This window comes from Canis lupus, chromosome 12 (assembly GCF_011100685.1).
Source record: "Canis lupus familiaris isolate Mischka breed German Shepherd chromosome 12, alternate assembly UU_Cfam_GSD_1.0, whole genome shotgun sequence".
NCBI classification, from domain to species: domain Eukaryota; kingdom Metazoa; phylum Chordata; class Mammalia; order Carnivora; family Canidae; genus Canis; species Canis lupus.
In genome coordinates, this window is record NC_049233.1 from 14,654,796 (window position 1) to 14,679,370 (window position 24,575).

General features: G+C 39.9%; 1 protein-coding gene across 3 annotated transcripts in view; it reads right to left on the minus strand.

The window, feature by feature from the left end:
- Nucleotides 1-24,575, minus strand: part of RCAN2 (regulator of calcineurin 2) — a 260,250-nt gene that overhangs the window by 26,474 nt on the left and 209,201 nt on the right. The window lies entirely within an intron of this gene.

Consider the following 24,575-nt stretch of genomic DNA (forward strand, 5'->3'; position numbering starts at 1 on the left):
CCATCCTCCCAGACAACACCTCCCCTCCAGTGACCCTCAGTTTGTTTCTTATAGTTAAAGTATCTTATGGTTTTTCTCCCTCTCTGATTTCATCTTAGAAATGTCTTTTTTTTTTTTTCCATCTATTGGTCTGTTACCAGGTGTTAAACATGTTTGTGGATCCAGTGGGAAGGATTCATAACCTGGGTCCTGAGATCTGTAGAGGAGCAGTCAGTGGGGTTTGAGATGCATAAACAAAACAAAACAAAACAAAACTAAAAATTATGCAAAATGTTGAGTAAGTTTCTGTATAATATTTCTTTCTAAGGAGAGGGATCACAGTTGTTATAAGATTCTCAAACAAGTCCATTATTACCAAAATATTAGAGCTAATGAATAAAGCATGTGATAGACATTATTAGTGATTATCAATTGTGGTGCACTAGTTAGATGGTGCTGTGTGATTTAGTCCTGGTCCATGAAATGTGTGCAGAAGGCAAGAAAAAGCCCTTAAGAATTTTTTTTTATCTCTTTCTCTGAAGATGCCAAATATCCAGATGGTACACCATTTAGAAGCAAGATTCTCCTCAGCCTGGGTCCCTGAGTAGCTGTGTGGAGCAGAAATATCTTTCTCCTACTCCCACCTATCCTATAGTTGACTTTGCCTTGGCAAGGAAAACAACTAAAACAAAACAAACAAACCTCTATTGCATTAAACCACTGAGATTTGGAGATGATGTTATTCCAAAGCATAACCAAACTTATCACAGCACAAAGCAATCATTTAAAAATTTTGATTCAGTACATTTTCAATTCAATTAAACAGATCTCTATTAAATGCTCCCTTTATACAAGGCATGGTCTCTAGGCTTTAGGAGGCATCAGAGTTGAGTATCATTATGTTCTTACACTCAATGGTCTGTATATACATATATATATATCTATATATACATTACACATATATACGTAAACATGTTATACATATATATGTAAATATACTAATGTTTATCACATTTTGACTCCTGTTTCTTTTTTTTATATATATTTTTTCTTTTTTTTTTTTTAAGATTTTATTTTATTTATTCATAGAGACAGAGAGAGAGGCAGAGACACAGGCAGAGGGAGAAGCAGGCACCATACAGAGAGCCTGAAGTGGGACTCGATCCCCGGTCTCCAGGATCACGCCCTGGGCTGCAGGCGGCGCTAAACCGCTGCGCCACCGGGGCTGCCCTTGACTCCTGTTTCTTCCTCTTTATACTTTCTTTCCATCCAATCCAGAACCACAAATAATATATTCACAGCAAGTTTTTTTTTTTTTTTTTAAGTTTCATGACGTTTGTGGAGATTTGAGGGTCCTCTCTCCCCTTTTCAGGTTGTATTGTTATTCTCCTTTCCCTCTCAAGAACACAGGAAGAAGCTTTCCTTGTCTGTTCCTTGGGCTGTTTTTCCTTCATCCCTCAAGTCTTGGCATCAGCCAACTCCTGGGCCTGGGGCCTCTGCCACCACTCCGAGTGTGCTCATTAAGGAACTATTTCCCAACAATATTGTGTTTTCCTAACCAGGAATCCTGGTAAACACAATGACTTCTGGTTCCTTGCTATCCACCTGATATTCTCAGGTGATCATATCATGGTTGATGGTTTAAATAAGGTGGGGAATTTTCAGCAATGAAAGAAATTAAGAGATTAAAAACTTTTACTTCTGTATAGAACCATTCCTATTTCTTAGGACACAATTCTTGGGTCTTTGTAGCTTTCTATTTTTCCACTTTCAGCTTCACTTCGCCATCTCCTCCCCAGGAGTGAGTGTGGGCATGAAGACCAGCCTTGGAGAGGAGGTGTTCTTTTCTTTTGACTCTAATTCCTTGTTTGCATTTTATCTTTCTTCTTTATGCCTTGCATCTCTGTTGTTCAGAGCTGTTTGGCCTCAAGAGCCTGGATTAGGAAAACAAAAAAAAAATCAAGGAGTCCTGGCTTTGGGCTTTGGGATGAATGGCCTATGTGTCACCTCCTTGGGTGGCTTTGGCAGATGTCAATAACTGAATGCAATTGTTTTCTCTACTGATCTTCAAAAGAGGGCCCAGGCAGCTAGCTCCTGCACCAAGCTAGGGTTGGCAAGTGACCAGATGCTCTTTGATATCCTTGTTTGGGGGCTGAGGCTGATAGTCAAAAGAAGTCTTTCAGCAAACCTGGGGTGCAGCCCAGAGCTCAGGGGCCAGGGGTTTCACAAACTCTATAATGTTAGTCCTTCCCTCCCCTCCTCCTGTTCCTCCTCCTCCTCCTCATCAACTAACATTTACTTGGCTTGTCCTCTCTGCACAAGTCTTTTGGGAACTTATAGTGGCAGGGGATGACAGCTGGCCAAAAACTGGGGATTCACCAGCCAACTCTATTTTCTTCCATTAGTGACATGACAAACATTTCATTGGCAGAGGCAACAGAATATGAGATGAAATGGGTTAGAGGCACAGGTGCAGCACAGTGACATACCCTAGGCAACACGGTATCTTGAACAGAGCTAGCTAGCCACAGGTATCACTCACCTGCCTTTACAGCAGATCTATGCTTTTGATGCCCAGGGTCTCCCCCTGCCCAAGACACATAGCATACTTTATTGTCCTCTGACGGCCAGTTTCCTCCAGTCTGGTACCCCACAAATCCAATAAATTCCTCATTTTCTCAACAGTTAGTTCTCTTTGTAACCACTGTTTGGAATAAAGTTCCACAGCAGTGATCTCAAGTCTGGTCTCTGGACTGTCTTACACCCTTAAAAATTATTAAGAATCCTAAAGAACATTTGTTAATGTGGCTTGCATCTACCAGTGTTTGTTGTACTAGAAATTTTTAAAAATATACATTTATAAATGTATTTAAAAGTAACAATAATAAGCCCACTATATGTTAAAATATTTTTATGAAAAATGTCTGTTTTCCAAAACAAGAAAAATATAGTGAGATTTGGCATTTCTTTTTTTACATTTCTGCACATCTCTTTAATTTCTGATTTAAGAGAAGATACTTGAAAACTCACATTTGCTTCTGTGTTCAATCTGTTATACTGTGATGTTTTGTCTGAAGGGTGTGAATCAAAGCTGGCCTCACCCAAATATATGGTTGGAAAAGGGAGGAGTAACTTAATAGCCTTTCAAATATCTTTTGAAATTCCTTGTGAATAGTCTTTCTTGATACTTCATCAAAATTTGACAAGTGGCAGTTTCTTAAAGTGTATTACAATGTTAAATCTGAAGCTATAATCGGGTAACATTTTTATTTGATTATATTAAGATCCATTTTATACCCTTAATGGTTTTTTCATCCATGCACGATTCTGTAATGCTGTACATTGGTCACTTGAAAAATATTGGTTCTTTGAGTTATGTAGCTTTTCCAAATGTTGACACATTTCATTACACAGTATAAAAAACCACATTCATTAATATCGCCATCTATATTATTAAAAAGTCTTTAGAAATTGGAAAGCTGTCAGGTTCATGTTGGTAAATACAGGTTTTCCAAAATTCTAATTTCAGCTTGAAAGTTCGTTCCTAATCATTGGCGACAACACTGCCAGTTCTTTTCCTCAGAGTAACATGCTCATTCATTTTTGAGAAAATGTCTGCCAAATATCTAAGTCTGCATAACTATAGTTTGTCTGTTAGTTGTTCTTTCAAGTAAAAATATGGAGTTCCGTGAGAAAAACAAATGTTTAGTTCAAATGTTTCCTCAACTTAAATATTACATTTTGGGATGCTGCAGAAGTGTATTTCATGTGTACTTCCCATTTCGTTATTCAGATGATTAAAAAGGTATATGTCAAGGATACAGAGTCAAAAAAATTAATAAATTTTATGGCTTCAAGGCCATTCTTAAGTAAAACTGGTATTTTCCATCTTACTTTCTTTTCCACTTTTTAAATAAAAAACTGTGAGTGTGTGGCTGTGAAGACTATAAGTAATACTGATATAGTTTGCTGCCCCTGCACTGACTCATACCCAAGTACCAGCAGTTTGAATCACCATTGCTTTTGCACCATAGATGTAAATGTCAATGCAGCTGAAAAGGAAAAGTGTCCTAATCTTATTACGGAAATAGTTCTGACCTCATGTAGAATGATCTTGCAAACTTGTAGGAGTCTTAGACTAGCCTTTGGGAAACTGAGATACCATAACATCTCAGGGAAAGTAAGGATTTAGTTAGCTTCGGTTGAAGACAAGAGGTCCAGTGAGATTCTAAAGGATACAACATAATGGAAATCAAAGAAGAGCTATTACTCAAGAAAGTATGGTGATCCTAACTGAATGCTGTAGGGATGGTGAAGAAGATGAAGATGGTCTTGGCCAGTGGGAGATCACTGGTGATCATCCTGAGAGCTATGTGAACAAAGGTGAAGGTGAAACACAGATTATTACAGATTGAGAAGTGAAGGTGGGGAAAAAGTGGGGGAAAGGTAGCTTGGCAACAACAAAGAGGGAGCTGGAATGATAATTATGTGGGAAGTTAGGTCACTAGAAGATTTTTAGTAGTGTGGGGAGATACTGGTTGATGAAATGAAACTATGATGAAGGAAAGAGAGGAGACAGAAGAGGGTAGTGAATAGTGGAGACAAGAAGAGAGGGCTTCAGAAAGTCTTGTAGGCATTTCTTCCTGTAAGAAAGGAGTTGAGAGTCAGGATGGAGGAGTTTGGAAATGGAACAAGCAAAACTGAAGATGGCTTTTTCATCTCAGGTGAGGTCCTCTGTTCAGGTAGGGAAGGTGAAGGGAAATGAGGGCTTGAGGCACTTGAGGAAGATTTAGAACAGCAGCTGTAGTCAGAGACAAGGAGAGTCAATGCAGATGAGTCAAAGGATAGTGTAATGGGTTGATTTATGCCCCCTCCAAAGGCCATGCTGAAGTCCCCAGTACCTCAGAATATGACCTTATCAGGAAACAGAGTCACTGAAGATGTAACTTGTTAAGAGGGTATCATACTGGAGTGGGATGGGCCCCTAATCCAGGATGCCTGGTATCCTCATCAGAAGACAGCCATGTGAAGACAGAGAGACATAAAGTGTCATGTGAAGACAGAGGATGGGAGTGATGGTTCTAGAAGCCAAGGAAGGCCAAAGATTGTGGACATATTGCAACTACCAGAAGCTAAGAAGACATAAAGAAAGATAGCCCCCACAGGTTTTAGAGGGAGCACAGCTTTGCTGACACCTTGATTTTGGTTTTCTGGCCTTCAAAACTGTGAGATAATAAAATTCTGTGACTTGAAGGCATTCAGGTTGTGGTACTTTGCTACAGCGGCCCTAGGACATCAGAACAGACAGTTATGCAGCACTAAGGGACCAAATAATACTAGGGTTTTACTAGAGACAGCCAACACAGTTACACCATCTTCTCCAGCTGAGTGGTGGGTCATTCCAGGGTGGGGTGTGCTAGACAGGTGTGTGTACACAAGATGTATGTATGGGAGGAATGGAACAAGAAGGAAGGGGGTAACTTGGTTTCAAATATGAACACTTTGGAATTTTAAATTTGCTATCTTTAAATGTGTTTGATTTTCTTGAGCAACCTGGAAATGGTGGAGACCAGCATGGATGTACTGCTACAAATGGAAATGTTCATTGCTTTACTTGAAGAAGCTCACTGTAGTTTTCCTTTAATCTTCTTAACTTCATCTCTGTTATAATTATTTGTTCATTTGTGTATTATCTGTGCCCCATATTTTGGAAGAGATTTGAACATGGCTTATGAAGACATATAAGTACAAAATAAGATAAAATAAAATAGAAACTGAGTACAGAAAAAGAGGAAAACCAAGGTAGAAACATAAATTACAGCCAAGATCTAGTTATTCTTTGCATGCAAGAAGTCTGCATTATGAAAGATTTATAATAGCAGTCCTTTTGACAGGACGCCCTCCTGAAAACCAGAAAAGCTTCTCATGGGGTCTTGAACATGGGCCATGGGTGGGTCAACATTTTGCTTCTACTCTTTCTCAAAGCTAACACCACATGGCACTCTTTGCCACCAATACAATCCTTTCAAGGCCCATGAGGTAAAGAGGAGTCTGGCCTTAAAACCAGGCAGAGGGATCTGTCCAGGGTCCTCACCAAGAAGCTCCAGTGATGTGAAGAAAAAGGTCCTCAGAAATTATGGAACAAAACCAAGTAGCAGGTGAATCATTATAGTTCCCAAACAAAATGGACAAAACTGTTGTTTTGTAAACATAGGAAGATCTTGGAAATGCTCAATGTATTCTACTTTATTGGTTGATAGAAAACCCCAAGGTATTTTTTGGAAGGAATATTAGAATACTAAGATATTATCTTCAATTTCACTCCAAACCAGACAGGCTGCACGTAAACAATTTTGATATGTCACTGAATCCTTACTTTTCTGGACAGACCCTCGGAGGAAGAGTTGAGATTGTTATTGTCTTTAAATAGCATCTGAAGCATCTGGAAGCCAGAGGAGTTCATGACCTCCACAAAGTCACTCAACTACCTAGCTAGCAAAACCAGAACTAGTAAGCTCAAGTCGTTTAGACTACAAAAATGTCATTGATGATATGCAGACAAGTGAGCAGTCTGAAAAATAAGAATGAGGAAACCAGCTTTCCTTGACAAGCTGAAGGAACAGTGTTATCCTTGAAGATGCAACTGCTAGGGAAGCCCGACACTGCCTTTATCTGCATTCCAAATGACGCTGTATGTCTTTACGTGTTCTTCAATTTTTCTCACTTTTGATCCCTTTGGGTATAAATTATCTTAATAAGAAATTCAGCTTCTGTCAAAATCACAGGGCTCTCATCTGGCAGATAATGTTCCCAGAAACTGCTGAAGAATGAACCAATTCATTTTGGTTTATCACCTCTCAATGGATTCCACTGACAAGTCCTGTGCAAATCCCATGTTTAAGGATCATACTGGGTTTTACGGGCCGCTCCGGAGGGCCTCCTGTCAGAAGGACTGCTATTATAAATCTTCCATAATGCAGACCGCTTGTGTGAAAGGAATACCAGGCCTGCATGTGGGGATTTTTACATCTGGATTTTTAACCTGTCAAGATTTCTCAGGCCAGACAGAATTGTATTAAATCATGCTTTGTTTCTTTTGTGGTTCTGAGGTTAGCTAAATAGAAAATCGTTATGAAAAGGAGGCTCTCACCCTTTCTTTTTGGATAAAAGAAGTGGATGGAACCTCGTGTCACATGACTGCTTTGGGAGAAGATAATTCGCTGGTAAAGGCACAAAAGCTTTTATCCCTTCTCACTGGAGTCCTTATGAGAGACAAAGATCTAAAACTCAGCCCCAAATTCAAAAAGGACCCACTTTGTCCTAAAACCTCATCCCCTGCTTCTCTCAGCAGAATGCTTTCCATGGCCTGCGTTCCAGTCTGTTCTTTTGTTCCCACCCTAAAGCCCACAGTAGCTGGATAAACGTCTCTATACGAGAGCATGCTTTTACTCCACTCTGGTGAAGGAAGTCTCCATTTCCCTCATTTCCCTGTGCCGCTATCCACACATTTAGAACTGGAAAGACAAACCTCCCAAAACTCCTCTAAGCCAAGAAAACACAAAGGGCCTACAAACTGGAATGACCTTTGAACAGGAGATCAAACTGAGCTTTGCGGAGCTTAAAGCTTTGACAACTTGGGAAACACTCTTTAGGCAAAATAATACAAAATAGGCACAAAAAATGGAATATTTTTTGAATGAGAACAAAAACTCATAAGGAGTAAGTTTAATAAATTTCACAAAAAAATATATGACCCTGTGAAACACATTGTCAGCACCCTGCCAGGTACAGGCCCATGCACCGAGGGTCTTGAAGCTGAAACTTCATTCATTTCCCAGGACATATGTCTAAGAGAAGGACAAGTATACTGTGCCATCACAAAGCAGTCTAGAGTCCAGGTGTACAGGACACATCTCAGTGTACAGTATCAATGGTTACCTTGGTTCAGGGCATTTCCCAAGGGCTAAGGATAGCTTCATCCTTCTCTAGACCATCAACTCCTCTTCTTTGATCATTAATCTGCAACAGTGCTTATGGCTGCCCCTAGCCCTGCCTAGATAGAAGCTCTAACTGTGCATGTGTAATTGAGGAAATCCACAGCCTCCTTTATAGCATGTAAGACCAGAAATTGCATTTTACACTTACGTATTTGTTTGTTTATTTATTTATGATTTTATTTATTTATTCATGAGAGACGCAGAGAGAGAGGCAGAGACAGACAGAGGGAGAAGCAGGCTCCCTGGAGGGAACCCAGTGTGGGACTCGATCCTGGGACTCCAAGATCACAACCTGAGCCAAAGGCAGATTGCTGCTCGACCACTGAGCCACCCAGGTGCCCCATTTTAAACTCATTTAAATATTGTTTTATATATTAGATATAGGTAATGAATGGGCAGCATAAAGCCATGTTACTAGCATAGACTCGAGGGCCACACTCCCTAGTACAAATCCTGAACCCAGGGTTTGTGCAACCTCAAGCAACTTACTGATCTATTTGACACCTCAGTTTCCATATATGTGAAATGGGAATAGAATAATAACAGTCTCTATGTTATACAGTTCTCCTGAACATTAAATGAATTAGCATATTTAAATCACTTAGAAAGGTACTAAGTACCAGTGAATGTGAGCTCTTGCTGTTATGAATACCAGATTGGAAGAGAAACAAGGTTTCATCTGCATGTCTATATGCGGCCTGCTAGCCCTAGCTGTACAAATCTCCCTATATCCAGATCAAGATCTATACTTGCTATAGTAAATCTTCCATAATGCAGACCGCTTATAGCCTAATCCTTATAGGCTATAAGAACAACTAGAGGAATGCCCAGAGTAGTATTTCATATAAAATTAAGTCTAATTATCTGATATGATTTTACTGCTGTTACTATCTACTGAAGACACTGAGTCCAAATTAACCATCATGATTTCTTTCTTGGCTGCTAAGCTTTAAAAATTTTCTTTACAAAAACAGCATGATAAAGTAAATAATTCTAAGAAGGTATCAAAAGGGTAATTGCTGTTAATTGTTCCCTTTGGAGATCCTGTAACAGCAGCAGGGCCCAGGGTTTAGAGAGACAGTGAGCACATGACAAAGGTGCCAGCCATTACCAAAAATATTTTAAGTTCAGATGCATCAGAAATTAAGTTCCTCGCACCTGGCTCCTTTCCCTCCTCTAACACACTTCATTCAATTCTCTTTTAGACAAGCCCAACTCCAGAACTCGATTCCCCATATTCAATTGTTCCTGAACATTTCCTTAGAGATATCCAATAGGTGCCTTAAATTTCATAGCTCCAGCCAAATACTCTGCTGGGGGCTCTAAATTTTCTACTTCTCCCTCTCTCCATGAATGGCCTCCATGCACCCCACTGCTCAAGCCTGGGAGCTGTGGGTCACCTGATTTTTTCCATCTCCCTCCCTCCCACATCCTACCACTCAACCAGCCCTGTGTTCTTCCAAAACTTTCCCATTCTTCCAATTCTTGACTTGCCACAGCTCTCCCTATTACTGTACTAGGTCTCTCTAGACTCAGTTTGGCAACCCTGGGATCAACTTTGAGAGTGTGCTGTGAGAGAGGTCTTTCTAAAAGACAAAATTCTGATAATACTGTTCCTCTATAAAATCCTTCAGTGGCTTCACACGGCTTTTAGAATATGGCTCGGCTTGGATTTAAGGCCCTTTATAAAACAGCCATCACTCACCCCACTCATTTCATATTCGACCCCTTCCCTAACCCATCTCCTATACACCAGCCAAACTTCAGCTCAGAGGTTTCCAAAGCAGATTATTCTGTATCTTCAAGCTTTCTCTCACTTGCTCTTTCTTTTCCTTCAGTGAAGCTTTTTTCCTCAGGTATCTTTTCCCCCCTATATTCCTTTTTTTCCAGTTTTATTGAGATATAAGTGAGTCATACAACATTGCACAACTTTTAGGGTATACAACACGCAATGATTTGATGTATGTGTAGATTGGGAAATGATCATCATAATTCATTTAGTTAAAATATATCACTTCAACTAGTTACCAATTTATTTTCTTGCGAGAATTTTTAAGACCTACTCCCTTAGCAACTTTCAAATATACAATACATGGTCTCGTTAACTGTATTCATTGTGCTGTACATTACACCCCATCAGGTAGCTTCTGATTGTCTCTCGAACTCAGATTAGGTGTCATATCTGAGATATCCCTCCTGAATCCCCTGGAGTTTAAGACATTCTTCTACTGTGTTCCTACAACACAGTGATCTAGTTAGTGAGGGTAACTGCTCCCTCACTAAGTAGACTATAAATACTCCAAGGGAAGAAACGGTGTCATTTTTACCCTTGTGTCCTTGTCACTTGTATGCATTATTGAGTGCCAACTGTGTACCATCTAGGATCCCTATATTATGAGAAGGGCTCCCTTGGTAATGAAATGAACAAGGCAATATGGAGAGAACAGACCTCGCCTCCTTCCCCATGCTACTTTTTAGTGAATCTTCTCTTTTCTTCAAAGCCACCCTTCAATAAAATCAATAAATGTGTACTGAACACACGGATGAAGATCCTCCATACTCTAATAGGGAAGCCAACATCAAACTGTATACACTTCTTTCTTGACCCCTTCCCCCAACATACCCTCCCTCCATCTGGGGTTAGCCTCTACTTCCTTTGATTCTAACACACACTCTGAATCTCCTTTCAGAATAATGAGTCATCAAAGTGTGTGTGTGTGTGTGTGCGCGCACACGCAAATGAACATGTGTGCTTATGGTCAAGAAAGACTTCAGGGAAGAAATGGTATGTGACAAGATGGATAGAATGTTGATGTGTGGAAATGAGTGGTGGGAGATTTTTTAAGAAGCTTTTTTCCCCCAGGCAGTAGAGCAGTCATTATCAAAGCACTTACATATTTCTATGAATCTGATGTCACCTCTAAGGAAAGATATACTGGGGGACTGAGAAAAGAGAGGACAAAAAGAATAGTTGATCCTAAGCCATTTTTCCCTAGGCATGGCCTTGCAGCACACTCATAACTGTTATTAAATCCTTACAGGATTGCAGAAAATATGACACAAATGAGATGTGAGATTCTAATATTTTAAGAGTCAGCTCTAACATGTTTCTTACACCATTTATTTTCCTGACTACATTTTATTTGAATTCTAAACTACGGGTCGTGGGTCTGCTGATGCACATGGAACAAAGTGCTCATTGGTTTAGAGACCAATTTTGGAAACTATCCCTTTTCTGAATGCCAAGTGTGTTGTACCTGAAAGAGGTGGGAAATGTACTTCTAAAAACGAGTAGTGTTCTATCTTCCCATGAAGCCTCTGTTTTAATATTGGGTGGTCAATAATTGATGAGGACATTTTTAGTATGTTTAATGTTAAATTGAAGGGCTAATTCTAAATATGTTTCATATCATATCTTCCTTCTGAAAATAGGCAATTTAAAATTTAATCCATTCATTTTACCATTTGGCATACGATCAAAGTAAGCTTTTCAAAGGCAGCATGCTATCCTTAACTTATTTTTCTCATGAAATTGAAATGGCATTTGCATCCTTTTGAGATGCAGATATGAGTAACTTTCTATGACTCAATCTTTAAATCTAGAAAGAAAATGCAGTTTGTTATGCTTCTAATGGTTCTCCTCACGGTTCTTTTTCCTCCTCTCAATTATACTTTTTCTCATTTATTTAGATTGTATTCTCTCTGTTCTTTATGGAATGACGTAAAAAGAATACTTGTTAATGATAAAACCTTATGTAAAATTAAATCACTCATGTTCAAATACCTTGAGATTCAAAACTAAAATGATTGTTTCAATCCATCACAAATTTGGGAAACAAGCTACCTGAACGAAAGCTTTCCCCACTGATACAGGATAATGATGGCTGAAATGGAGCTACTAAAAACAATACCAGCTCTACCACTATAGCTAACACTGAGCATGACTTTGGATTGCCATTTTGCACAGAGATTAAATTTTCACCTGGACATTTAGGAAACAGCCAACCCCTCCCTAACCCCCCTTACATGTGATGATATGTTTCAATCTCACAATAAGCTTATGTGGCAGATGAAGAAATGGGTTGAGAGAGACCCAATATGTCCCTGATGTGGCCAGCCAGTCAGTGACAGATAACATTTCATCCTCAAGAGTTCAGTAGCTGGAGTTTTAGTCTTTTCTAGGTTACCCCACTGAAGGCAGAGAGAAGCTGGGTTGATATGGCTTCATCCCTTCTGTTGCATCTCATCCAATAGCATGGATGCATCTTCGGTCTTCAGGCAACTTTGCTCATGCACATCTCATGGACCAGCAGAATTTTCAGGGCTCTTTTCCCATTATAAAGAAGGAGCCCACCGGGTGTGTGTGTGGCGGGGGGGACACTGTATTGGAGGTTCCCATGAACACGTGTAGAGGAGAACCTGACGAGATTACCAAATAGTATGAGCTTTGGTCTCAGCTGATCAATAATAACATGAACTGCAATCTGTCTTGGAAATCTCCGGAAAAATTTATTTGTGCTGTGTGTCATTTAATCAAGGTACATTTGAGGCCAAGTAGTATATACATAAGAATGATGCCAACCTTGGCTTTGCAACAGTGATGTAAGCACTAAACCTCCTTCTCTCATTCAATGTAATGACTTTTCCCAAAGGCTCCCAGGGATCAAGTTTTCTCTGCCACATCACTTTAATCTCTATTCTTAGAAGGGACAGTAGAGGTGACCTACTCTAACCCCTTTACTTGAAAACTGAAAGAGGTAAAGAACAGAGCAGTAGGTAACACACCCAAGGCCTCATCACTATTCAGAGTCAAAATTGCACTTGAATTTGGGTCTTGAATGTACAGAACAACAAAACCTAAATATATGATAACAATTTTTAAAATCAAGAATCTTCTCTGATATGTTTTGATCTTGTGAACCACACAAGGCTTTGAATAATCCATATATATTCAATAGTATAGTACTGGAAATCATGTATTTCCTAACAAAAACAGATCTGTGGTAATTTTTTTTCCAAGAAAGTCTCTAATATAAATTTCATTCCAATTTTCCCTATCAAAAAGCCGAGGCCAAAAGAAGTTAAGTGATTTGTTAAAGGTTACAGGCAAGCAACAATCATACGAAGTCAAGCATTACACTGATCAATTTTACTTAAACTTGGGGCTCCTGGGTGGCTCAGTGGTTGAGCATCTGTCTTTGGTTCAGTTCGTGATTCCGGGATCCTGGGATCGAGTCCCATATCAAATTCCCTCCGAGGAGCCTGCTTCTCCCTCTGTCTGTGTCTCTGCCTCTCTCTCTCTCTGTCTCCCATGAATAAATAAATAAAATCTTAAATTTTTTTAACTTAATTTTATTCGAAAAAAGATTTAAAGAAGGAGAAGAAATTTCTGGCTTTCAGAAAAAGGTTTCTTCAACACAAGGAATATTAGCCTCCTAAAGGAGGTTTCTGAAGTCTTAAATAAAAGATCTCAAGAAAAATGGGTTTGTTTCCAGGTATAACACTGATGTCACACATCTCATGAAAATCAGAAGATAATGCTGACGTCTAAACCAAAATTTAAAACCTCTATTTATTTATTTATTTTTTTTAAATTTTTTATTTATTTATGATAGTCACAGAGAGAGAGAGAGAGAGAGAGAGAGAGAGGCAGAGACACACAGGCAGAGGGAGAAGCAGGCTCCATGCACCGGGAGCCCGACGTGGGATTCGATCCCGGGTCTCCAGGATTGCGCCCTGGGCCAAAGGCAGGCGCTAAACCGCTGCGCCACCTAGGGATCCCTAAAACCTCTATTTTTTAATTACAAAAAGGACCTGAGCTTACTTAAGAAAAAAAATTCTAGCAAAAGGCAAATAGGTAAACTATCATAGAAAATGAAAGAAATAGAAGCATAGGGAAGTAACCATAACTGGTACATATAATAAAGTGAAATTAACTGACCAGAACTATTTGTGACACTCCTCATTGTTCTTCCCTTTAAATTTCTTGACATGCAGTGGTTTGGATTTGTCATTTTGGAAAACATTATTTGTTTTACTTCATCAAGGGCACACATTTTCGCTTGTTTCATTATAGAATCACATCTGTCTCATTTTTCTTTCCTAGAATTTCTAAATGTCTTTCTATTTTTATTTGAGAGAAGAGACATAAGCTTTTATTTCATTAGTGACACCACGAAACTGTACGTCCAGGTTCCTAATGATACAATTTGTTTCATATCAATGGATTCTTGAAGTCTCTCACCCCAGAACCCCAGAAATGCAGAGGCCTGCTTCCCACTGGTTCAGTTTTAGGCCTGTTGTGCATCAGTCATGACAAGATTTCTTTTCATCTCAGTCTTGGATTATTTCTACCATTTTGTGTATCTCTTCTCTTTCTCTTTCTTGAATTAGTATTTTCTGTTATGCAGGAAAACATCTTTGAGTAGACGCCCTCCCCCACAAAGCTGACAGGTAGTGAACATTCTGAGTCACTGCACTGACAAATATGCACATATTCTGACGGTCCCCACAGAGACCTTACCAACTCCTGTGGTATCTTGGGTTCAGCATCTCACATCCCTTGGACCAGTCACTGGATGAAGGCTCTCCCTGGAGAAGGGTCATGGCCATGGTGAGGTGGCCCCCTGCTCTCCTGAGCTAAGGGCTGTTCTCTTCAGCTGAGACCCTTCTGCTACCCATGCCTCAGAGACTGGGGAATGTAGGCCTCAGGCATGCTGGGAGGACCTGGAGGACTCTGAGGGCGCGTGGGTGGGATGTACTGACAGGCTTCAGAATGCAGAAGCTGGGAGGAGTCAGCTGAGTACAGGAACCCAGGGCTAGCTAACTAGAGTGACTTGACTCTGGGGTGGGGGCCAAGCCTGCAGCTCTGCCTCATAGTCATTTTGAAAGTTATTTGACTCAGATTCCCTTAGGCTCAGCTCTTTCTCCTGCATCCCCAACACGAGAAACCTCAAAGGCTGACTCCCTTCTTGATTTCATGATTATTTACCCACAGGTTCAGCCTGGGAGCAAATGCTGAGGCTGCGAGTGTGAATGTAGAGGGGCCCCGTGGTGGCTGCCATGTAGAACCCGTGCTGCCCCATGTGGTTGGCCAGTGTGATGCCCAGAGACTGGGTGCTCCTCAGGGGTCTGAGACAATGCCGGCCGTCCCTGTGGTAGCCTGCTCTTGCCGACAGGTCCCACTTGCCTGCTCTCCTCCAGGACTTCTGACCTGCTCATATGGCACTTGCTCCTATTTCTTTTTTTTAAAGATTTTATTTATTTATTCATGAGACACACACACACACACACACACACACACACACAGAGGCACAGACACAGGACGTCTCCCGAGGTAGGAGAAGCAGGCTCCATGCAGGGAGCCCGATGTGGGACTCAATCCCAGGTCTCCAGGATCATGCCCTGGGCTGAAGGCGGTGCTAAACTGCTGACTTGCTCCTATTTCTGATGCCATGGATTGCTTCTTATTATTATATTTTGTTCCTGCCATCTCAGAGAGGTTTTAGGAGAGAGAGGAGTTAGACACTTTCTAAGCCTGCTATTTTGAGCCAGAAGTGCACCAGGTACTCCTTGCCAAATTATATTAGGTTGACCCACATGGAATTGCATTTTATGGAGTTTAAAAACCATCGAGGGCAGCCCGGTGGCTCAGCAGTTTACTGCCGCCTTCAGCCCAGGGCCTGATCCTGGAGACCTGGGATCGAGTCCCGTGTCGGGCTCCCTGTATGGAGCCTGCTTCTCCCTCTGCCTGTGTCTCTGCCTCTCTCTGTCTCTGTGTCTCTCATGAATAAATAAATAAAATCTTTTTTAAAAAAGAAACCATTGAATATTGGCAATTTCACATGGCTCAATCTAATTAACACGAAGTCCACGGGGCCTAAAATAAACCAGATAAACCAAAGAATACCTTCATAACTCCCTTTAAGGAAATAACATTGATCATTAACTTTTATAAAAGGGTATCTTCTTCTTTAAAAAAAAAAATCATTCATTCTTCAATACCAAAGCAGGGTACTTAAAATTCAGCTCTGGTGCAACATCAAACACTGTTGGACATTTTCTCCTCTGTTATTTCATTTAATTCTGTAACAACACTATAAAGTAGACATTCTAACTGGTTTATCAAAGTATAGTTGACATACAATATTATATTAGTTTCAGGCGTACAGCATAGTGATTTGACATTTATATATATTATGCGATGCTCATCATGGTAAGTGTAGTCACCATCTGTCATCAAAGTTATTACAATATTATTGACTGTGTTCCCTATGCTGTACTTTTCATCTCCGTGACATATTTATTTTATAACTGGAAGCATGTACCTCTTAATCCCCTTCACCTATTTTGCCCATTCCCCCACACCCCCCTCCTCTCTGGCACACACCAGTGTGTTCTTACTGATGGTTATTTCTACCACTTTATGTATCTTGTATCTTCTTCTCAATTTTTTCTGTTACTTGGAAAAACATCTTTGAGTAGATGCCCGCCCCCCACAAAGGTGACAGGTGGCAAACATTCTGTGCCTCTAGAAAACTGGCTGGGTGTCTTATACACTGCTTCAAGGGACAGCAAAGTAGGGCACCTGGCTCTCCACTGTGGTGACTGGGCTGGTTAACATCAACCTTTAACACTTTTTAGGTATAAGCTTCATTCATATCATTAAGACTGTAACAGAGATTTGCCCTTTTCACTATAGCATGGCTTTTCCAGTGGTTACTACACACGGCCCATTGTCATCCGAAAGAGCGGGTGTTGCTGAAGAGATGGATGTAGCAAAATATTATCATCCTACAATCATCTAAACATTCAGCATGAAGTTAAATCAGAATCCCCCTTACAAGGTTTCTCTCGACTTATGCCTGTCCCTCACCCACAGCCTGGTAAAAACGATCCCAGTCTCCTTTGACTATTTTTTTAATGAGGTTCCTTTCCCCCTCCAAGCTTTATTGAGATATAATTGACACATATCGTTGTGTAAGTTTAAGACGTCCAGCATAATGATTTGATATATGTATATTTTCAAAATGATTATCACAATGGGGTTAGTTAACACATCTCTTCACCTTATTTTATAGTTTTCATAGTTACCATTTTTACTTTTGGAGTGAGAACCTATTCTCTTAGCAACTTTCAAATATATAATATCATTAACTATAGTCTCCATGCTGTACATTATATCCCCCAGAACTTATTCATCTTATAACTGGAAGTCTGAACCCACCTCTCCCCTCCACACCTTCTTCCTGCCTCTGGCTACCACCAATTTGTTCTTTGTTTTTGTAAGTTGGTTTTTGTTTGTTTTTTGTTTTTTTCAGATTCCATATATAAGTGAAACCTACAGTATTTTTTTCTCTGAGCTATTTTACTTAGCACAATGCCCTCAAGGTCCATCGATGTTGTCACAAATGGCAATATTTCCTTTCTTTTTATGACTGAGTAATGTTCCACTGTGTGTGAATACCACATTTTCCTTCTCCATTCATCTGTTGATGGACATTTGGGTTATTTCCTTGTCTTGGTTATTATAAATAATGTTGCAGTGAATATGGAGATGCAGTTATCTCTTCAAAGGTTCTTTCATTTCCTTTGGATATATACGTAGAAGTGGAATTGGTAGATCATCTGGTATTTCTACTTTTAATATTTTGAGGAGCCTCCATACTGGTTTCCACAGTGGCTGCACCAATTTATAGTCCTACTTCTGATGAAACTACAGTATCAGCCTCTTGAGATAAAAAACGACTTGTTCCTAAGCTAGTTGGTAGTTTTATAGGGATTTATTTTATTACATTTCATAACTTACATATACATTATGTAAACATGTTTATTTACAGTAATTACTACAAAATAAATTACACAAAAAGGAAAATAATTGGAAGAAAACACATCAAGATGTTTTTCTGTTTCAAAACTGTGTCAATATCTTTTTTTGGTATTTTAAAATAAATTTTCTGTAAGTATGTCCTGTTTCTACAACTAGAAAAAACATAAACATTATTAAAGGTATTTTTTGAATTAAAATATTTTCAGCCTGTATCACTCCTAAAAGCATTAGTTCTACGTTCCAGATCCAGTAGATAATACTTCTGTAAAAGTATAGATTTTGTCTTTAAAAATTTTTTTTTGTCCTGAGTTTAGCTTTTATAAGTTTTTAATGGTTTTGCTATACTAAGAAGTTATGAATATGGGCTCTGTTCACCCTTTGTAAGGGTACCCAATGTTTTCAAATGTTCTAGAATATTTTATCTGTCCTGCTTTTATGCCCTTGTTGGCCTTGGCTATGTTTTTCTCAAGGAATGGTAACCAGAGCTATGCTGTTACTTATTTTAGGAGCTGGTATTCCAAATATTGAATGCAGGTAGCTCACGTTGACACCGTTTTTCCCAACGCCCCTACAGATGGTACCAACATTATGCTGTTGTTTTGGCCACTGAAGCAATTGGGCCAACAGACTTTCAGAAATTTGTTTCTCCTTTCACTGAAGATGAAGGCATGAACTTCAGAATTTCTCTTTCTCGGGGATCCCTGGGTGGCTCAGCGGTTTAGTGCCTGCCTTTGGCCCAGGGCGCGATCCTAGGGTCTCAGGATCGAGTCCCATGTCAGGCTCCTGGCATGGAGCCTGCTTCTCCTTCCTCCTGTGTCTCTGCCTCTCTCTCTCTCTCTCTCTCTCTCTCTCTCTCTCATAAATAAATAAATAAATAAATAAATAAATAAATAAACAAATAAATCTTAAAAAAAAAGAATTTCTCATTCTCTGTTTTGTTCATGAAAACCTGTTAATTACTACCACTAATGATAAAAACATGAACAGCAGGTTTTAATTGTACTTCAGGCTTTATATATTGCTTTTACCCTTATAATCTATCTTTAATATAGATGACATCTTAATGTTCACAACCCTCTGAGGTATGTAGTGAAGCATTATTAATATTATTTTTAAGAGAAGGGGAGAGGGAGAGAGAGAGCATGAGCAGGGGGAGGGACAGAGGGAGAGAATCTCAAACAGACTTCATGGTGAACATGGAGCCTAATGTGGGGCTCAATTCCATAACCCTGAGATCACAACCTGAGCCGAAATCAAGAGCTGGATGCTCAACTGACTGAGCCACCCATATACTCCAGGGGAAGCATTATTATTATTACCATTTTTCAGATCAAATAAGACTTAAGGAGCTTAAGTGATTTTCCTTTGCTCAAGTCAATTCCCTCCTTCTAGTTAGAATAACTGAAAATTATTACCATCTTTCTTTGATTACCTAGAAAAAAATCTACTTGTGCAGTATTTCAAAAATGCCTGGATGGTATACATAAACAGACGTAAACCGTATCCTACATATCTGCAAATATTAACATATTTCCTTCTTACACGGCGCAGAAAGGATATGAATGTAGACTCAGCTGTGGCTGTGTCCCATCTATGGCATGGGTGTTTTCTCTAAATGGAATTGTGGCTGCTGCGCTAATCACGATCACCTCCTCTTTAGAAAGCTGAAAGAATGTGACCAAAGGGGGGAAAACATGATTTGTGTATTTCTTTTGTGAACAAGCCTAATCATTGTATTTGGGTCTTAGGGTGAAGCAGCCCTATAGTCAGCTCTGTGAAAGGCTGGATGCATAAAATGCTGATAAAGATGATGACGAGAATTTTCACTGAATGGGATACAGCATAGAGGTTTCCTGTGCATCACATGGACAGCAAAACGTGGATGTGATTGTTTTACCATTCACTTTCTAGTAGCAGTTTAACTGTTTTCCTGTTTGTGATTCAGAGATTAGCACAGAGCTTAGTTCAGATGAGAAGGAGTTCAACCTGCAAAGGTTTGATAACACAAGCAAAGTGTTTGCTAAACTTCTGTTTTAGGAAGGTTGGTTATATTTGCTGAGGGATGTATTAACACATGGTTTCTTTCTTTGAAACCAATTACTCTATTCAGGTAGCTAAATGTGGGTGATCTAGTCCCTCACCTGCGAAAGCAAAAAACAAGTGGGTCAGATTCTCAGCTTTAGCGTTCAAAAGATGAGGCTCAGCTGCCAATAGAAAATATTTGGATAAAGAAGATGTGGTTTATGTATACAATGGAATATTACTCAGCCATTAGAAATGACAAATACCCACCATTTGCTTCAACGTGGATGGAACTGGAGGGTATTATGCTGAGTGAAATAAGTCAATCGGAGAAGGACAAACATTATATGTTCTCATTCATTTGGGGAATATAAATAATAGTGAAAAGGAATATAAGGGAAGGGAGAAGAAATGTGTGGGAAATATCAGAAAGGCAGACAGAACATAAAGACTCCTAACTCTGGGAAATGAACTAGGGGTGGTGGAAGGGGAGGAGGGTGGGGGGTAGGGGTGACTGGGTGGCGGGCACTGAGGGGGGCACTTGACGGGATGAGCACTGGGTGTTATTCTGTATGTTGACAAATTGAACACCAATAAAAATAAATTTATTATTAAAAAAAAAGAAAATATTTGGAATATCTGCAGACTCAGTTGTTCACATCAAAGAAGATAAAATTCTCCAGACTCGAGAGAGAGACCTGGAGAAGACACGTTTGGTATACATCTGAGTAGGGACCCTATCCTGCCCCAATCTTAACCAAAACCTCAAAGACATAGGTAGAATTCTGGGATTCCCAAATGAGTTTGAAGATCTAAGAGCAGGAAGCACTTGTGCCTCACTTCCTCAGAGGAGAAAGGTGTCTAGGAGAGAGAAGTAAGAGAGAGAGCAGAACAATCCCCACCATACCCATACACATACTATTTTGTCTAGGAACAGTAGAGTGGCCATGGTTGTGTAGTATGTCCAGGTGGAGAGGGCCCAAGGCAGCCCTAGTGGATTTCCCATAGTTCTAGAGTATCATGAAGGAGCTTTAAACACTTTTTGGGTTCTTTCAAGAGGATTGCAGGTGTGGGCAGGGAGGCCAGGAGACCAAAGGACTCACAGTGCAATCAGAACAAGACAGAGAGTAATCTAAAATATACGAGAGAGAGAGAGAGAGAGAGAGAGAGAGAAGGGCAAACCAAAAGACAGCCTCTTAACTATGGAGAAGAAACTGATGGTTACCAGAGGGGAGGTGGATGGGGAGGGTGGGTGAAATAAAAAGAGTACACTTGTGATGAGTTCTGGGTCACGTATGGGAGTGCTAAATCACCGTATTGTACACCTGAAACTAAAATCACATTGTATGCTGACTAACTGGAATTTCAATAAAAACTTAAAAAAAAAAAAAAAGAATGGAGAGTAACCTCACAGCCTTTTAAGAGGGTTGCAGATGGAAACATGGGACATGTTTCATGCTGGGACAGATTGGATGCAGATGACTAGGGGCCAGCAGTCTGAGGATACAGTAGTGGGTTTTGATTGGCTAAATTTAAACAAGGCCACCCTCGCCCTCAACAACCATATCTCAACACTGTGACAATATGTAAGTGTTTTAAATTCAACATTTGTTTGGATGCGGTGACTGAGAAAAAGTGACTGAGAAAACCCTGTAGTAATTATGAGAAAAGCCAGAGTGATTTTTACAACCAGCAGGCTAGGGTTTCACAGCAGATATTATTTTGGCTAACAAAAATAAAGGACATTATTGCTTTCATATTTCTGAGTCTATGGCCCATAAAGTCTGTACCTTCTGTCTTTCTCTAGAGCTCCCTATGTGACTGCAGTCACAATGCAATACAGTTGGCAATTTTGCCAAGACTGGACTTGGCCCCCATCTTCTCCCAAAGACAGACCTCATCTAAGTCATCAGATGGCACACATTAACCACTTTTATTTTTTCAGTGGCTTGTCACTAAAAGTAATGAGTGCTTTTTTGTCAGGTTGGTATAAGTATCATTTACTTTGTAATTCTTGGAAAAGAAAAGCTATTTGGTTGTCAAGGTCTGGGATGATGAAACACTATGGAATGACACCTCCCAGAACTAAGATCCCACTTCGCTACATGGCTACCGATACATAGGCTCCTTCCCACCATTTACTCTTAGAGCCTGGTTAGTTTCTTATGTGCAACCCATACATATGGCACATAAAAATGATAAAATCAGATTAGAAAGTTCCTAAAACATGGGATATGATCACAGCTGGAAGAATAATGGAGGAACATGCGCTCTGAGTTCATCAGCATTTCAATGAGATAGTTCTTTTCCCACATGAAAAGTGTTCTGGAGAAAGAAATACGGGGTCAAGGTTTAATGTGTAGAATTCTACTGGATGTCTTAATATACCATTAAAAGATTTCCTAAAGGGTCAGGTCAGAGCTTGTAACAACTGTTGTCAGCTATGGATGTTAGCAGTGCCCATCGTAGGGCATATGTTGTTGCAAAACCATATTTGAGGAGAGACTAGCCACTAGGAATGGTAACTGTGTCCAGGAGTTCATGAGGTGTGGCCATAGTGAGGGGTTCTGCAGCTCCGGGATATTAGTTTCTCCCTCATAAGAGGCATCCATGAGACCTGTTGTCTCTGCCTCAGCTAAAACAGAAAGAAGGTGTTTAAATTCTAATCTCGTCACAATCAAACTGTCCTTGTCTCAGATCTTATGAGCTATACACAGTCTTTTCCTCAAAACGCTGCTTTGGGGAACACTTTAAACATGAAAGGCTGTTTGTGTTTAAAAGAAGCCATCTCACATTCTCATAAATAATTTAAACTGCAGTCACACTTTTGCAATGCTCAAGCATGGGAGTTGAAATTGCATTGAAAACTCTCTGGACTGTGTTAAGTCATTTCTTGGCTATGCATCAGCTGCAATTTATTTCATCTTGATAGAGCCTCCGTTTTCCAGATGAGTTGAACAGAGCCCTGAGTGTGCGCATCATTTTGTGAGCTAGGCAGGACCAAAGCTGGTTGAAAGATACAGAGGCAGTGCGTGGCGGCTTCCAGAAAATACCTGGGTAGGCTTCCTTTGAAACTAGATGTGAGTTTCATTAAGTTCTTGAGCAGATACCATCAGAATTATTAGGCCCTTTTATGGAATTGGAACCCAAATGCTTGCTGAGAATGTAAGGCTCAGCTTGGAAGGGCAGGATGAAACGCAGCTTTATTGTGTCAAAAAATAATTTAGAATGGTGGTTGGAGAAAAAAGATCACAACTGTCCTGTTGAATTGACTTTCTTTTCTCAAGTCTCCGATTGTTTCATTTGTAGAGCATGTCTTCTTTCTATTTGTATATCCATCACTGTTCTACCTCGAATGGGCTTAGATTTCCACATGGTTATTTACCTAGATCTGGTTAATTTTTCTATTATGAAGCCCAGTGATCGGAATAAAATATCAATGTTGGTGTATAGTATTCTCCTGCAGGAGGATAAATGGCTATTTCTGCGGGGGGATGACTGTAGAAAGTAATATCCCACGTGGGACATTTGCCCCAAAAGGAGGCATTGATAATTCTGCTGGGAGGACTGGTACCTACGGGGACTATAGTGGGCAAATTCACATGTGTAGTTACCTTATCTATGGATCACAAAGGACAGTTGACAAAATCACTTTGACAATAGACAATGACTTTTGTGTCCAAAAATGTTCATTTATTTCACTTTTCTTCTTTTTCTCTAGAAAGTAGATTTTAATTTTATTTCTTGTTTTATTGTCTGTAGAGAAGGAACAATCCCTGTACTCTTTTTTTCCACCTACCTAGTTTTTATTCATGCCAGAGGGAGGTGTAGATGGGGCCTTACATATTCTTCAATATTCATGTCCCTCCAAAATTCATTGTTGAAATCCTAACTCCTAATGCAATCGTATTAGAAGATGGAGCCTTTGGAAGGCAATTGGGTCATGAGAGTGGAGCCCTCATGAAAGGCATTAGTGGCCTTATGAAAGAGGCCCCCGAGAGCTCTCTTGCCGCTTCCAAGATGTGATGTTACAGCAAGAAGATGAATCTAATGAATCTGGAAGCTCTTTCCAGACACTGAATCTGCCAGCACCTTGATTTTGGACTCCCTGCCTCCAGAACTGTCAGAAATAAATGTTTAATGCACCCAGTCTGTGGTGCCCACCCCCACAAACATTTTCTTCTGAATCATTTGAAAAATAGTGGCAGATAAGATGACCTTTGCCTTTAAAAGTTCTATATATGTTTACTAAAACAAGAACATTTGCTTACATAACCACTGTACTGTTACCAAATCAGGAAATTAACATCAATACAATAATCTACCAATCATTTTGAATTTTTGCCAGCTATTCATTAATGTCCTTTATAGCAAGAGAAAATCCCACATCATGACGTGTTGAACTCAGTAATCATGTCTCTTTAGTCTTCTTTTTTCTGGAACATTCCTCAGCTTTTGACATTGACATTTTTTAAGTGTTCAAACCAGATATTTTCTAGCCTGTTCCTCAGTTTGGGTTTGTCTGCCTTTTCCTCAGGATTAGACTCAGGTCAAATATCTCTAGAAGGCTGTTGCAAGTATTTTAAAGTAGCCTGTACTGGATGCATTTTTTTTTTCTAAGATTTCATTCATTTATTTGAGAAAGACAGAGAGACAGAGATAGTGACAAAGAGCATGAGTGGGGAGGAGACAGAGAAGCAGGCTTCCCGCTGATTAGGGAGCCCTTGCAGGGCTCTATTCCAGGACCC